The following is a 17,426-nucleotide window of genomic DNA, read 5'->3' as shown; positions in this document are numbered from 1 at the left end:
ACACCCCAGGACAGGAAGAGTGTTACTACCAGAATCACCAGGTAAATATAAAGAAAACAAAGCATGAAAAATAACTCTAATGTAGACATCACATCTAAGGACTGGTAAGTCGTAATATATTTAATTGCCATTTTTGAGTTTAGAAATGCTTTAAAGGATTGAGGCTGTTCACCAAGCACAGTAAATGTTCTCTTTAGAAAGAATGAGGTTGATTTACTAAAGGCAAATAGGCTGTTCACTTGGCAAGGGGATTTTACTCTGCAAGGACATTATCCCTTAGCTGATTAAATACGGTAAAAATTCACTTTTGAAAGAATGCCCAATCATGTGCAAGGAAAATTACAAAAAAAATATATATTTTTGCTTGCCCATCATTGGATGATGAAAGTCAGCAGAGCTTCACCTCATTCACTAAGCTAAGGGAAAGTTCCCTTGCAAAGTGAACTTCTTATTTGTCTTTAGTTAATCAGCTACAATATGTTCACTTCAGAAAATAATTTATTAGCAAATAAGATTAATACACATTAACTAATGGGGAAAGGGAAATAAAAAAAATCTGGATATTCAGTGTGAACACAGGTCCATTTTGTTAACTAAGGACGGCTATACGCTGATAGAAATTTGGCAGCAGGGACCGGCTAAATTTTGATGTGTGTGACAATCCCTGCTCAACAGTAGTTGATCATTTGATTGACATCTGTCATAGGAACAACCTGGAACACATTTGTCAATCAGCAGCTGCAGCTACTGATCAGTGTATTTACAATCTAAGAATAGAGGGGGGGATATTTCAGTCATTTTCCCATTCATCCATTCATAGTTCATATTTCATTCATAGAAGCTTGGGTATGGCTTAGAAAAATTGAGGAGTTGGTCCGAACGTGCGGGCATAGTCGGGCACTCTTGATGACTGCCTGTCACAGTACACTCAGCTCTATTAATGCTCTCCACACTAGAAGACTATGGCTGCAGGGTGGGACATCAGAGGAGGACGCTTACTTTGAAACCAGGAGACAGCAGCACAAGGGACACATCACACTCTTGGTAATTTATGTCCTTTGTGCTTTCTTTTTTTTTGTAAACTAAACTTAGATTTTAAAAACTCTCCACTAAAAGGTGCTTGTATCTTCCCTATAAGGATTCTCCTTACAACAACAAGGGGCAGGTACAAGGACATAATGAAAATTTTAACAGAGATTTTTAAAAACTAGAAACACAATTTTTAACCGGAGCTGTGCTTTAAATAAAAGACTTACCTGGAATATATTGTTGTCTACTGAAATCTGTATTTTTATTTAGAATGCAGTCAGTTTATTTACTGTTACTTCTACTTATAATGTAACCGTTTATGTTTTCCACTCTCAGTCTTTGCAGCCATTTGTCCTTTTTGTTTTGCACTCTCAGTCTGTGAAGCGTTTTGTCCTTTTTTTCAATGTTTTTGTTTGATTTTTTTTTTTTTTAGTTAAAACAGCCCATGCGCGCTGCTGGCGACGCACTCCCGTTGTGACTGGGCACAGCGGGAGCCAATCAGCAGGTCTGGCAGACCCAATGTTTGCCGTCACCCAGAGATCGTTTCATGAGAGCAGCAGAGTGGCGGTCTGCCTATGTAAACAAGGCAGATCGCCGTTTTGTCAGAGAGGAAGATGAAGATCTTGTGTTTCTGCTAAGCAGGAACACGGATCTCTGTTTTCCCCCAGTCAAAGCACCCCCCACACAGTTAGCAAACACTCCCAGGGAACACATTTAACACATTGATCGCCCCTGATGTTAACCCATTCCCTGTCAGTGTCATTAGTACAGTTACAGTGCATTTTCTTAGCACTGATCACTGTATTGGTGTCACTGGTCCCCAAAAAGTGTCACTTAGTGTCAGATTTGTCCACTACAATGTTGCCGTCCCACTAAAAATCGCTGTTCGCCGCCATCGCTACTTTAAAAAAAAATCCATAAATCTAGCCCATAGTTTGGTAGACGCTATAACTTTTGCGCAAACCTATCATAACACACTTATTGGGATTTTTTACCAAAAACATAGCAGAATACATATTGGCCTAAATTGATGAATAAATTAGATTAAAAAAAAAAAAAAAATATTGGGATTTGTCTTTTTTTGTTTATAGAGCAAAAAAATAAAAACCGCAGAGGTGATAACATACCACCAAAAGAAAGCTCTATTTGTGGGAAAAAAAGGACATGCATTTTATTTGGGTACAGTGTCGCATGACTGCGCAATTGTCAGTTAAAGTAACGCAGTGCTGCATCGCAAAAAATGGCCTGGTCATTAAGGGGGGTAAACCTTCCAGAGCTGAAGAGGTTAAATTAAATGAATTTAAGAAAAAAAGGACAAATCTCTTGGAAGACTGAGAGTGGAAAACATACAATGTCACTCCACACAAAAAAAGTGTGCTATGTTATTTTTATCTGATTTATCTGTTTATCTGATTTCAAAATTTAGACTTGAATACCACTTTAAATCTCATTTAGAAGCAGAATAATTGGTTGATGAAAAATATGACCGTTAAGCAACTTAAGCAACTTGCAAATCCATGTAAGTCATCTCTGGTGCTCTACAGTAAGCTGACTGCTCCCAGTAAGCACTGAACCTCAACTGACAGATAACCCACTGACACGAAGCAGGCTGGTTGGAAAAATAGCCGATGTTTAATTCCTGGTGTTTTTATGGTCATGTCTATACCTAAGTAATAAATTAAATGCAAACTATTTGCTTTGCTTGTCTCATATAAAAAAGAAAAGTATAACATGCATTACAAAGTGACTAATGTTCTATTTTATCTTTGACATCTTCTAGGAGGTGTACAAGGCATTTAACCAAGTACTGCTCTTTCACAGCACAAGTTTTGCAAATATTTGTCTATGTTTTGGCATATTAGTAAGTAGGAATCTGCAGTTACCTTTACAAGCACTTGGCTTTCCCCTTGCTGTAAAGCATTGAAACAATGCCAAAAAGGCAATTACAGTGAAGATTGCACATTCACAAACTTTCTAAAAGCTCTAAATGTGCTGAAAATTTTTGTGTAATGGGAATAAGTCAGGCGGTATAACCCTCACTTTAATAGACCACTGCATTTAGCAAGAATATTTACAAATACACAAACATCTTTTTAGCATCTGATAAAATATTTGGGACAATTCACAGACATGATTTGGATGAAAAACATAAAATATATGTATGTGCATGTAGGTTATGAAGAATAACTATCTGGTTAATATCATTATTTTTTATATTGAAAAAATAATAATATCACCGGTAGAAATACTAATTATTTTTAAAGTGTATTACACGCATTTAGTAGTATAATTATTATCTTGTGAATAACAGTTAAGGTAGACCTCACCTGTGTGTCGGATTTCCCATCATCTTCCCTTATAGACATTGGACTGTTTATGACCACGGACTATTGTCATTATTTCTACTTTTTGACCCTGATTATTGTACTGAACTAATGTTCATGCCATATTACACTATGGGATTGGTTGTTCCAGTTCTCTGCACATTCACTTGTATTAAAGTAGACCTCAACCACTTTTTAATCGAGGACATTTGTTATTCATTTTTCACACACATGTTAAAATCTGCATTTTTGCTAGAAATTACTTAAACCCCCCTCCTCTGAAAGCAGAGGCCCTGCGACATAAAATTTTGACAGTTGGAATGTTTTATGTTGTACAATATTTGCACTATCATATATTAACCATCATTGCATATTTCATGTAAAAATACACTAAAATTAATTTTAGTGCAGGCAAACACAATATAATGCCCATTTTATGCTAACATATAAAAGATTGGGTTGCATCAAATAAATAGATACCAAACATGTATGTCAAACATTATAATTGCATGTGAACATGTAATGGTGAAAAACTATGATACTTGAAATTGTTCATAGGCAATGCTTTAAAAGCCTTTGAAGGGTATCAGATTAGACTTACCCATGAATTATGGGCCTAGAATGATTTTACTCCCTTTGACGTTTGCAGTACTTCCTCACATGTGTGGTGCAATTTATGCTTACATACATGTGCATACCATATGCACGTTTGCTTCCAGTATGTATGAGGGTAACAGAGGTGTTTTTACATCCTTAATTTATTTTAATTTTAATATAATTTGTTTTGTTTTTTTTACACTTATTCATTTTTTTAAATGTAACTTTATTGTTTTTACAAGAGGGCTAAGAAGCCCCCTATGTGATAGCATGGACAGATGACAGGCCCTCATTATGGAGACATTAGGGGTCTATTAGATTGCGATTAATTGCTTCTCCATCCACAGTAGCCAGGGAGTTACAGCTCTGAAACCGGGATCATGAAATGTCCATTACTTCCATGTGCATTATTCACAGAGGAGATTGGGGAACAGATGTTCAACAATCTTCTGCTGTTCTTGATTTCCAATTTATCACAGTCGTGGGAATGAGAACCTAGAAATCACCCTGGGCACTGGCGTTGCAGGGTGGCCGCTTCAGAGCCCTGTTAAAGTGATCTCTTTTCCTGAAAGTCAATATGTACCTTTAATTAAAGAATACCTGGTGATCCCAATATGAAGATTCTTGTGCGAGTACTTCCTCTTATGTGTTGACAACCATCTCTTAATTGTTCTCCTGTGTTGTCACCCTGTCAATCGCACCCCTGCTGGAGACTACTGGAGGCCAGTGGCGTCGTTGGGGGGGCGAGGGGTGCGGGCCGCACTGGGTGACACCCGCCAGAGGGGTGGAGGGAGTCCAAGGGACACACCACTGCATCCCAAGCTGTCTGTAAAGTTTAATGTAATGCAAATGGACATGTGCTGGGTGGGGGCTATGAGAGGGTACAGGGGGTCTGAACTGAGGGGGGTCTGCACTGAGGGGGGTCTGCACTGATGGGGGGGCCTGCACTGAGGGGGGTCTGCACTGATGGAGGGGTCTGTACTAATGGAGGGGGTGTGGTCTGCACTGAGGGGGTCTGCACTGATGGAGGGGGTGTGGTCTGCACTGAGGGGGGTCAGCACTGCTGGAGGCCATGCTGACACACATTGCAAAGGCTTGTTCCATCAATGTTACTATCAGAAAGCCAGTCCAGAGCAATGGTATACAGCCGACTTTGGAGTGAAGATCAGCAGCACTGAGCTGCAAAAAAATTAACAAAATTCGAAAACAATATTTTATTTTTAAAAAAGGCAATTTTTATATGCCATACATTGGTTGTCATCCAATTAGAGTTTAGATTTATTTGAACTAATTGTTTAACTCATAATTCCTTCTATAGTGCCGGTTCACATAGATGAGTCTTCAAAGTTGGGCGACTTTGACAGCCGACATCCTGTGCGACTTCATTGCAGCTTGCCATGCGACTTCATTAACAGAAGTCAATGCGGAGCGTGGCTTCGGCATGGCGGCGTGAGGACGCTTGTACTCTGAGCTCCCGGCCAGCGGCACCCGTGCAGCATACCAACGACACGATACCCCACATTACCAGCATCTACCAGCACTACAGACGGCTTGGAGACCGAACCGCCGCTAATAGCGCACTACTCGCGGCATGGATCGGTATTTAAAACAGCTCAAACTGTCCGCCATACTTCCCCATCAGTGACCTATCTCCCTGCCTGCCAAGATCGCTGGCAGTGTCACCTGATGTGGAAGACGAGCTGCCCATCTCCATACAGACCTCTCCATACACCTTTCCCTGCCACGCTACCTCTGGCTTCAGCACAGCAAACATCTCACAACTACAGGACACAGTGAGTACCCCAGCTACATCATCCCAGCAGTTAGAGCCTGTATTCATTGCTGATCCTACCCACAAGCTATGGACACTATTACAGCAGCTCCCCACCAGAGATGATTTTGAATCACTAGCCTCTAGAATGGAGATGGCCATGAGGGGAGAGATACAGTCTGTTAAACAGGAAGTTGCAGTGCTAGATACACGAATTACAGCAGTGGAGCAGGAACAGGGAGCAATGTCCCAGAATATACAGGCTGTGCAGTCTTCACACTCTGACCAATTTCTCCAGCTACAACTACTCCTAGACGATTTAGAGAATCGCAGTCGCAGACAGAACATACGCCTGAGGGGAATCCCTGAGTCCATCACACAATCTGAGCTCCGCGCGTCGGTGACCTCCATTTTTAACCGTTACTTAGATCGCCCGCAAGACACGGCTATTACCATAGACCGCGTCCACAGAACTCTCGGCCCTAACCCTAACATACCGGACAGACCCAGGGATGTCCTCTGCTGCCTGCATTCCTTTAGCCTCAAGGAAGAAATCTTGCGACAGGCATAGCAGGTGGGTGTTTTGGAGTTCGATGGCGCGGCCATCCACCTGCTCCCAGATATTTCCAGGAGAACTCTGATGATGAGAAGAGCGCTTAAACCACTTCTAGACGGCATCAGTGAGAAGGGTCTCACATACAAATGGGGCCACCCGTTCCACCTTATTGTCCTTAAGGGTGCGGACGCCTTTGCCCTGTGTCACCCCTCAGAGCTTCCACACCTGTTCACTTTCGCTGGGATGAACCCAGTCGCTGTCCCCAACTAGCTCCTGGTGAATGTGCAGTCAAACCCACAACGTCGGCCCTCGGATGGAAGACAACAAAGGGTCCGGGCCTACCGTCGATCACAAAGTAATCGGCAGTCCCCTCTTGTCGGGGGTGTGTTCACCCCTCGCTGCATCTAAGCACTTTTTCCCCTCCTTGGGGGTTGGGGGCCCCCCCCTTTTTTTTTTTCTTCGTTGCTTTGGTTTTTTTCTATTACTGAAGGAGGACCCAACCGCCCCAACAGTCGGTTTTACCGGAGCTCACCAGTTCCCCTTAATGCCTTGAGCCACTCTGAGACATACCTGCGTTGCTCCAGAGTCACGGAGAGGGGGTCTTCTGGGAGGGGGGGTATATATTTTTTTTCTCCCCCATCCCCCCCCCCTTTTTTTTATTTTTTTTTTTTCTTCTTTCAGCCTGGAGTACAGCATCCGGACCCATCGCACGAATTCAGAGGAAGCCCGAGGACTTGTCCAATGCTACGGGTGATGGGGAAAGTACTTGATTCAACAGTTAATTTACATGAGCTCATCCCCTACTGTTTTATACTGTTAGATTGCTTTTTGTCTGTTTCTTCCTATGGGCATGTGGGAGTGGGTGTCGGATTCGTGTTCCCAAATCGCCTCCACTCACACGCTCTGTTAGGTCAGAGGCAGGTATAACCACAGCATTTATGGGGTGCATTTACCTTTTTGACGCTTCACTGGTCTCCTTGGCGGCTCCAATGCCCATTAGCGTTGGACCGCCTACAAAGGGCCCCATATAGGGAGACACTCTCTGAATTGCCGCAGAGAGCGGGTCGGATTTCTTTCCAGGTGGGCCTAGGATGGCAGGGATGGTCCCCTGGTGAGACACGAAAGTGGTAAACCCGGTGCCAAACGCAGGGGAGACTAGGAAGTGTCTCTAGAGCTGGAGTACTGTTAATCTTCTTACTCTTTCCGTGCGCTACTTGGCGTACCGGGCCCGATCCTAGGCATTAGATAACCTTTAATTGTTAACTTTTCAGTATTAATTTTGCTGATTGTACATGTTTTTATGTTCGGTTCTCCAATGTTAGATTTACAATGACTGTTTTACCTTTCATGTTGGTAATGATATTTCATTAATATGCGAATGTTGCTGCGGGGGTTCCAATGGCTGGGACTCCGCGCTTGACCATGCCCTACCTCCTCCCACAGTAGGAATACTCTGCCCTGGTGGCAGTAGCTCTCCTGTACGGAGTTACACCTCTTGATAGACCCCATACCTTTTTTCGTATCTTTCTTCTTCCTCTCTATACTTTAGCTTCTCTCACTTCCCTCAACTCCCCCTTTTTTGTCCACTTCCGCCTTCCCCCCTCTTCTCCTCTTTCCTTTTCTATACCCTCTCACCACCTAGGGAGCAGACACTCTACCATTATGGCTCTCAAATTCCTTTCTTGGAACATTAACAGATTGAACGCTCCTGAGAAGCGGACCAGCTGTCTGTCTGAACTCTGGAGACATAGAGCACATGTGGTCTTTCTCTAAGAGACTCATTTTCGGGCAGACAAGGTCCCAAGACTTACTAACAAGTACTTTCCGGTGGCCTACCATAGTACTTCTACTTCTTCTAAATCCAAGGGGACAAGTATTCTACTATCCAAATCTCTACACTGGCAGTTCCTGGATGAAATCCGGGATCAAGAGGGCAGGTTCCTGCTTTTGAAGGGCAAAATTGATTCTCACACATTTACTCTTGCAAATTTCTACTTACCTAACATGAATCAAGCTCAGGTCTTAGGAACTTTCCTAACAAAGTTGGAGCCCTTCCGTGAGGGAACGCTCGTTCTGGGGGGAGACTTTAACTTCACCTCAGATCGATCTAAGGACTCATCTGCCCAATCATCATCCCTACCTCAAGGTGCAAGACGAGCTCTGAAAGACCTGCTGCATGACCATCAATTGGTTGATATATGGAGAATTTTCCATCCCCAAGAATGAGATTTCTCCTTCTATTCTCTGACCCACAGATCCTACTCCAGGATTTATTTTTTCCTAATACAACACTCCACAATTTCCTTAACCTCCAAAGCAGAGATAGGCCAGATAACACTATCTGACCATGCTCCAGTTTTCCTGGACCTCACTCTCCCATGCTCACACTCAAAGACACCATCTTGGCGTCTGAATGAAACACTTCTCAAGGACCCTGAAACAGTGGCGGAGATCAGCAGAGAACTTTGCTCCTATTTTGAAAACAACACTGGCTCCATGTCTAACCCTCTCTCAGTGTGGTCAGCACATAAATGCTACATTAGGGGGATCTTCATAAAACTTGGCCAAGCAACGCCGCGCCAAAACTCTGACAGACCTTTTCACAAAACTTCACGTTTTGGAGAAGCAACATAAAGTTCGCCCTGACCACACATCGGAAGCAGAGTTACTTCGGACTAGAGAGGCAATCAGAGAGCATTCCCTTTACAAGGCCAAACATATCCTGCTCAAGGCTCGCCGCTCTTTTTATGAGTATGGAGATAAATGTGGCCAGTTGTTGACCAATGCATTAAGAACTAAATGCACACAATCATACATCCCTGCTCCCTTGACCCCATCAGGGTCCAAGATTCATGCTTCCACGGACCTAGCAGCAGCCTTTCGAGATTTCTATTCAAAGCTTTATAATTTAGATGCAGTACAGGCCGTTGGATCTTCGGTCCCCTCCCTCTCAAACATTCGGGAATACCTTCAAGAGGCCAAACTCCCTTCTCTTACGGAAGCCAAATGGGAACTACTATCCCAACTTCTCCACATAGATGAGCTTGCAAATGCCTTGACGGATACACAGCCGGGGAAGGCCCCCGGTCCTGATGGCTTTACGCTCCTGTACCACAGGGCATTTCAGACACAGCTGGCCCCCCATTTCATCAAAGCCTTCAATGCCATACTCGAAGGACATACCAGTCCCCCTGACATGCTGCGAGCTTCTATTTCTGTTGTTCCTAAGTCCAGGAAGGACCCACTGCTGTGCTCCAGCTACAGGCCCATTTCTCTTCTAAACTGCGACATCAAACTCCTCCCAAAAATCATAGCCTCGAGGCTCAACAGTCTAATGCAACGCCTGGTTGCGCTTGACCAGGTGGGCTTCATTCAGACGCGAGAAGCGAGAGATAACACCATCCGGACATTAAACCTCATAGAGAAGGCTAGGCGATCCAACACCCCTCTTTTACTCCTATCCACCGATGCCGAAAAGGCTTTTGATAGGGTGGACTGGGTATTTCTCTGGGAAGCACTCTGTTCTTTTGGAATGCCGAAGTCTATCCTAGACTGGATCTCTGTCCTCTATTTCAAACCCACAGCCACGGTAAGGGTGAACGGGGTGAACACGGACATCTTTGCGATTTCCAATGGTACCAGGCAGGGGTGCCCCCTTTCCCCTCTACTATTTGTCCTTTCCCTAGAGCCATTTTTTCGCCATGTAAAAGACAACCCAAATATCAGTGGTGTCCATTCTGACCACTATCAACACAAAGTAGTAGCGTATGCGGACGATCTTTTAGTTTATATCACTAAACCTATAACATCCCTGCCTTCATTGTTACAAGAATTGAAACGCTATAGCAATCTCTCCAACTTCAAAGTTAACCTCCAAAAATCAGAAGCTCTGAATATTTCGGTACCAGACCGTACACCGACAGGCATTCGTCCCTTCTTCCCGTTTAAATGGGCCACCCGTTCTATTCAATACTTAGGTACCAGAATACGTGCAAATCCAAAGGACATTTATGCCCTGAATTTTCAACCCCTCCTATCATCGCTCACTACAGATCTTAGGAGATGGGATCCACTCGCTTTGTCTTGGTTCGGCCGATGCAACGTACTGAAGATGAACGCAATGCCACGGCTTCCTTATTTGCTACAAGCCTTACCTGTCAAATTACCGCAAACTTTCTTTCACAAGGTCCGTTCGAGGTTTATTAATTTCATATGGCGGGGTGGACACCCTCGAATAGGTAGGACGTTGCTGCGGAGGCCGAAGCTGAGGGGAGGCATTGGATTCCCCGACCCTGCTCTCTATTACACAGCGACGCACATGACTCGGGTGATTGACTGGTGCCGACACGGGGAATGGAAACTCTGGGTCACGCTAGAGCAGGAGATGGCACGGGTCCCATTGGCTGGCCTGCCTTGGGCGGGTGGGTGGTTGGACCCTTACCTGACCACTCACCCGTTGATTGGCCCATCTCTCGCCGAGATGGAAAGTTTTTTTGTCTTTCCTCCCTGCCTAATTTCCCTTCTCCCATGACTCCAATCTTGGGACATCCTAGATTTCCCCCGGGCCTGTCAGACCCGGTCTTTACCAAACAAGCCCCGAAAAGACTCTTACGCGCATCTCATTTCCTAGGACCCACAGGCTGGATCCTTACAGGGACATTAACAGCAGGACAGGCACCCATCTCATTGGATAGTTGGAGAGCAGGGCAGCTCTCCCACTTCCTCAGCTCTCTACCCAAATATACGCTCTTTTCTAGACAACTCCATTCCTTCGAAGAAATATTCCAGAGTGATGGCCGAGGTTCCCTTTCGAGGTCTTACAGAACACTGATGGACATACAAGCTACCACAGACCCTCCCTTCTTAACCAAGTGGGAAAAAGACCTACAAACCACATTTACCACCCCACAGAAGGAACGCATACTCTTCTTCGCTCATAAATCATCATTTTGCAGCAAATATCAGGAAATTTCCTATAAATTGACCACACGCTGGTATCGCACTCCGGCCGTTTTGGCCAAAATATTTCCCAATGATTCTGACCGTTGCTGGCATTGCGAACAACAAGCTGGCACTATTCTACACATTTTTTGGGATTGCCCCAAACTACAAACTTTCTGGCAACCTGTCCTCCGACTCATCCACAAATTTACAGACATTTCCTTAACCAATGACCCCGCTGCTGTGCTCCTCAACCACACCCCCATGTCAAGTAAGCGATACCACAAATCTCTATTTAAACACCTACTCAACGCTGCTAGAGCTTGCATCCCAAGTCAATGGAAGCAACAATCTGCCCCCACGGTGGCCCATTGGTTCGCGAGGGTTAATGACATTGAGCGAATGGAAGACCTGACTGCAATGATCCGGGATAAATCCGAGGAACATAAGACCAGGTGGTTTTATTGGACACAGTTCCGCTTCTCAGAAGAATACCTCCGCGCCACATAGTTGGGCCAAGATGTATGCCAGAGTCTCTTGTTCCAAACCATGGCCTTCAGATGGCCTGGAGAGCTTAGGGCGGTCCTTGCTCTCTGGGTGGACTTCTACTTCTACCCCCTTCACTTTACCATCACATCCCCTCCTCCCCCCTCTTTTCCTTTACTCAGTCCCCCTCCCCCAGTCTCTTTTCTTTTTTCTTCTTTATTCACTTCCTCTCCTTTAAATCAAAAAATTGGTATGTTTCGATTCCAGCTGGTCACACCACAGTACCCTTCCCCTAGGTGAGGATACCCAAATCCTCCATGGATACCAGGGCTAATCCCTAGAGTATTATTAGTGATTAATTGCCTCGTTGAGGAGAAGCCCTAGTCTTATACCTCCTGGGTATCTCGATATCTTTTATACGTATAGAGCTGTCTGTTATAATATCTTGAGTTTACTTATATTTTGTTCAGATACCACTACCTGGTGTACATATGTAAGCTATTTTGTTTGAACAACATATTCTGTGAAGTTATTATTTCATTGTATGTCGCATACCACTAAATAAAAAGTTTAAAAAAAAAAAAAAAACAGAAGTCAATGCAAGTCATTATAAAGTCACCCCAAAGTAGTGGAGGTATCTTTTTCTAAGACGCTGCAACTTGAGTCACACGGATTAGAGCGGTTCCATTGGCGTTAAAGGGGTGCGACTTGTCATGTGACTCTTAAGTCGCATGACAAGTAACGGCAGTGTGAACTGAGCCTGTCAGGAAATAGGAATAATAGGAATAATTCAGGAAATAGGAAAGGATGCTAGATGTTGGGAAAAAGGAAAAAAATTGATCCTTTAGCACTCTGGGTCACATATACTGAAACATCAGCTGCAGCACTAACATGCCAGCTTCTGGACCTGCATTTTGAAGATGACAGATCTTTTTTTATACAATTCTTCCTTTCTTTAATCTCTTATGCTCCATATGGCTTTCAGATTTAAAGTGTTACTAAGCCCACTACAGTAAAATCAGCCTGTATATGCAGCAAAGCACACTTGTTATACTCACTGTGGAACCTAAAGTGTTAATCCTCCGCATTGTGTAAAAAAGGTTGTTTGATTCTGGCTTCTCTAATTCTCCCCTCCTTCCACTGCCCCCTAATAATTTCCTGATAACACAGAGTCTATGGAGTCAGGCTGCACATGCTCGGTTTGGTGTGTATTGCTAGAGAGGTTTTTTTTTTCATGGAAGGATGCATGTGATCAGCACAGGGCCAATCAGCACTGTCAAGACAGAGGGTCAGGGGTCTTGCAGTCTCATAGGACAGTCAGAGAACTTCTGCTACAAGCTTTATCCAGTGCTTGGCTGGACGATGATAGAAATCACAAGACTGCTGTATACTTCTAATGAGAAAAGGGGCCTTGTGGTTTCACAACAGCTGGAGGGCCGCCAGTTTGAGACCTCTGCACTAAAATAATTGCATTTCCATGTTCTGTGTACTGTGGGAGACCAGATATAGTGAATGCAGTGTCTGGGGTTTAGTAACACTGTAGCCTCCCTGGCGGTTTTCCCGAGTGTGGCTCGGGTTTAAAATTCAGGACCATTAGCGGTAACCCCGAGCCACACTTGGGATTACATCGCAGGATCCTGGTGTGGCTTTACTTACCTTGTCCCCGGGATCCTGTGATGTCCCCCGCTTTGTCTGCGGGCTCTGTCCTCCTCCGAAACCTCTCCGGCCAGGCTCCGTTCCCTGCAAGCGTCGCGGAGCCTGGCGGCAAATTCAAAAAATTGTAAAATCATAACACACACAGTACTGTAATCTTACAGATTACAGTACTGTATGAAATTATTTCACATCCCTTTTGTCCCCAGTGCTTTGTCCTATGCCCTGCATGCAGTTTTATGTTATATATACCTGTACTGTTCTTTCTGCCTGGAAACTGGAGATTGTCCATAGTAACCAAAAAGTGTCCCTTTACATCAAAAGTGGCTTTAGACCAGCTAGAAAACAGCAATAGTAAATTAGAACACTTGCAGAATTGAGCGATAGTGAATCGTGGGGAAATTTATTTTATTATTATTATTTATTTTTTTTTTTTTATTTATTATATTATAATTTATGTTTTTGTGTTTCAAACTTTATCATACCCGGGATATCTAGACTCTTGTTTGGACAGATTTAAGTGTGTTATTACTAAGAATTACAGACCTACAATATAAAACGCCAAATTTCCATGCAAAATAATGGTACCCGCTTTCAGCACCTAAAATCCGAAATAATCATACCGCCAGGGAGGTTAAATTGTGAATTTAGGTTTGCTTTTCAAAATTTTTTATAATAACCCCAGTGCTTCTGTCATAACTGAAGGTAAGGTTTCTAAATTTGAGGCTCAGTCTAATCCAGAAAATATTCTTGGGGAACATGTGAAAAACTCACATAAAAAATATTGCAATTCTGTATAATATACTGTATAATGTACAGTGTATAAATAATACACGCAACAAAAATCCAAACATTTTGGGAAAAAAACTTGTAAAAGCTACCAAAGTTTTAAGTTATGTTGAAATTATAAACATCATTATTTGTCTGTGGTTACAAAGGCCATACTGCTAACTTACAAATGCATATCAGATCAAAGCATTGAGTTCCATGACAGTAACCATAAAAAGGCAAAAAGCATGTGTAGTTGCATGTGCACTTGTGCCCCTGTATATACAAACAGTAAATCTGTATGTGTGCGTGTGTGTAAAGAATAAAATCAACCGTTTTAGACATTGTATGGACAGGGAAAGAGCTGTTTAGTCTATATAAAGTTCAGTGCATTTGATGATGCTGGTATAATAATCTAGATGTCTAGCGTATTTTTCATTCTACCTAAATTCCTAATTCTACATACATAACACCAATGTTGTCTCATGAGTTAGATCAGTGAAATAATTTATTTCTGATTCAATGCTATTCAATCTATTTTGTTTCTAATGTTTCCACAGTTCGGAAGAGTTTGAAATGTAAAGTTAAAGTGTTGAAATTAAATGGAATAAAAGAAATGGTAAAACACAGATAAATCTCATTTTAAAAAAAGCCAAAAAGAAAATGAATGTATAAAGGTTAAGTCTTTAACTGATGAAGTCTTTCTAACAATAGACTTTGCTTTGGTACTTTACACCTTTGGTACCTGAATTTATAAGGGTTACATAAAAAAAGTAAAAAAAATAAATAAAATAAAAAAAAAAGTCCTTAAACTGGTGAAGTCTTTCTAGCAATAGACTTTGCTTTGGTACTTTAAATTCACTGGAAATATGGTAAAAATATTTTGAGAAAAATAGGAAAAATACAAATGCTGCTTTGCATATGAATTTAGATAATTGTGTGTATGTTAATTAGGCATGTAATATGATGTCTTTTTTAGGGGTGTTCTTATTTGTGCAGTATCAAAGATTCAGTAGTAAAAGGTTTATAATTGTTGTATGTTGTATATACAGTATAGGGGCTGTAAGTTAGAATATAAAGGGATCTGATATATACATATGACATTTTTTGGTTTATTAAAACAGCTAAGCAGTGAAAAATAAAGTGAAAAGAATGTGTTTACTTTCACTCATTAAACATTTAGAAGTACCTATCTCATCTGCTTTCAGCACTTTCTTAAAAAAATATATATATAAAAAATAATATATATGGAGCATACTGTCAAAACCTATTATATATCACTGCTGATTTTTTATTTATTTTTTCTTAATTTTTCATGTCTATATGGTATGTCTTTTATGAAATAGGATATCCACTCATCTGCTCACCTGCTATTTTTTATATCTTATGAAGAATTCACTTTTTCAAGTCTGAAAATTTTTTTTAGTAAGTAGACAGTTCAAATGCTTCATGTCATGGCCAAGGAGATAAGTAAATATATGGGTCTGCTGTGTAATCACAAACATCTTTCCATTTCAGGAATGAGAAAAATATATAGGAATAGCAAATAAAAGTAAAAGCATGAAAGAAATGAAATATTTGTTTTCAGATTTATTGAGTGTTTCACAGTTACAAAGAACAGTTAGTTACCTGAAGCATCATGAATAATAGCCTATCCACACCAGGACAGTCCCCTGTTTACCACATATTCTTTAATCTCCTTTATGTCGCACATTAAAGTGTATGTTATCCCAATGTTTCATATTTATCATATGACTTTGTTACCATGTACTTATATACTGTATATGTACTTATATGAAAAAAATATCCTGTTCTCTTTGTGTTGATGGTCCTGCCTGTCCCCCGGCTTTCCTATTTTAAAATGACTATGCCACAGCACAGAAGCATATCTTTCCCAGTGTGGTCAGTTTTCTTTCTGTGCATTTAACTTGGGAGCACAGCCTGCCTGTAATCCAATGGTCAGACTTCTGCCACTGGGACAGAAGTCATGCAATAACTTATAAAAAGAAAAAAAGGTATTTATTACTTTTTTTATGGATACACAAACGTTTTGCATTTCATCTCTATTTCAAACCGAATGGGTTGTTTTACAAAGTAAGGATTCACATATACTTTAATGTGTGTTGATTTAAGGAACTCCATTCATGTGAATAGGCTGAAAATACACCACCACTGGACACTGGAAAATGGTCCGGCACAAGTTTGTTAATTGCAGCGCTCTACAATGCATGGTAATGCATTACTGCACTTTGTAGTGTGATGCAATGCAGCTGTGTTTGCAAAGTGTGTTTGGGTGCCATTTCCAATGGCACCACAACACAACAGCCACTTCCAAAAGAATGCAGCTTTGTCCACAAAAGGCTTAGACATGACATTTTACTGCCAGGATGTACACCATCCCAGTACCTGTATCCTATGAGCCCTGTTCTTTTATGCATTCATTGAAATCCTTCAGTAACTTTTAAAATATTGCATATGCAATAATAGCTTGTAATATTTTAGTTCTCTTGGTTTGTGTATTAATGTATGTGATCTCCTGAGAGGCATAATTAAAAGAGAAGTGTGTTTTTTTTTTTTTTGCTGTTTTATACTTACTTACCTAGGTGGATGCATCGGACGATGCTGCATCAGTCCCCCGGCGCCTCTGCACTGAAAACCAAGCCATGGAACATCGCCAATGGCCCGGTTCTCACAGCTCCCTGAGCAGAGAGCTACCGACTGTCAATCAGCATCTCTCCTGCTCTGAGCCCACCCCCCCCCCCCCGGACTCACTAGAGCACTGAGCTGTGGAGGGGCGGGGAGCGGCTGTCTCAGGCTCTCATCGGCTCACTGAGAGGCTGAGACGGGCATTAATCCAGGCACCTGGTGGATCCAGACTTTATTGTCATGATGACACGGTGCCTGGACTGATTCCTGTGACATCAGCAGAGAGCGGACTTCCGCTGAAAACGGGTCACAGGAGTGCAAAACGAATTGCACTCCTGTGATCCCTAGGAGAAGCCCAGCCAAACAAGCTTAGGCTGGACTTCACCTTTAAATACCCATTTTGGGTTGTTACACTATTAACACCACCACTACAGTATTTGTATTATAGTATATCAATTTTTTTTTTTTTAACGTTCCACTATATTCACAGCAGTCTATAACCTTTAAATAGAACTGTGGCCAGGCTATGGACAATATCCTTGTCAAGTAGTATATTAGTATTTTAACAAGCCCTTATTGAACTCTGTATCTTCAAGCACCGTGTTTACAACAGAAAGTACTTTCAATTTCATTAAAGCCGCTCAGCTGCCCCAAC

The 17,426-nt window shown here is 42.1% G+C and overlaps 1 protein-coding gene across 1 annotated transcript in view; it reads right to left on the bottom strand.

The window, feature by feature from the left end:
* The window catches only part of BMPER (BMP binding endothelial regulator), a 351,352-nt gene that overhangs the window by 213,883 nt on the left and 120,043 nt on the right, over window positions 1–17,426 (bottom strand). The window lies entirely within an intron of this gene.

Source organism: Aquarana catesbeiana, linkage group LG05 (assembly GCF_042186555.1).
Source record: "Aquarana catesbeiana isolate 2022-GZ linkage group LG05, ASM4218655v1, whole genome shotgun sequence".
NCBI lineage: Eukaryota > Metazoa > Chordata > Amphibia > Anura > Ranidae > Aquarana > Aquarana catesbeiana.
Note: the sequence above shows the minus strand (reverse complement) of the source record. Positions and strands in the feature narration are given on the sequence as shown.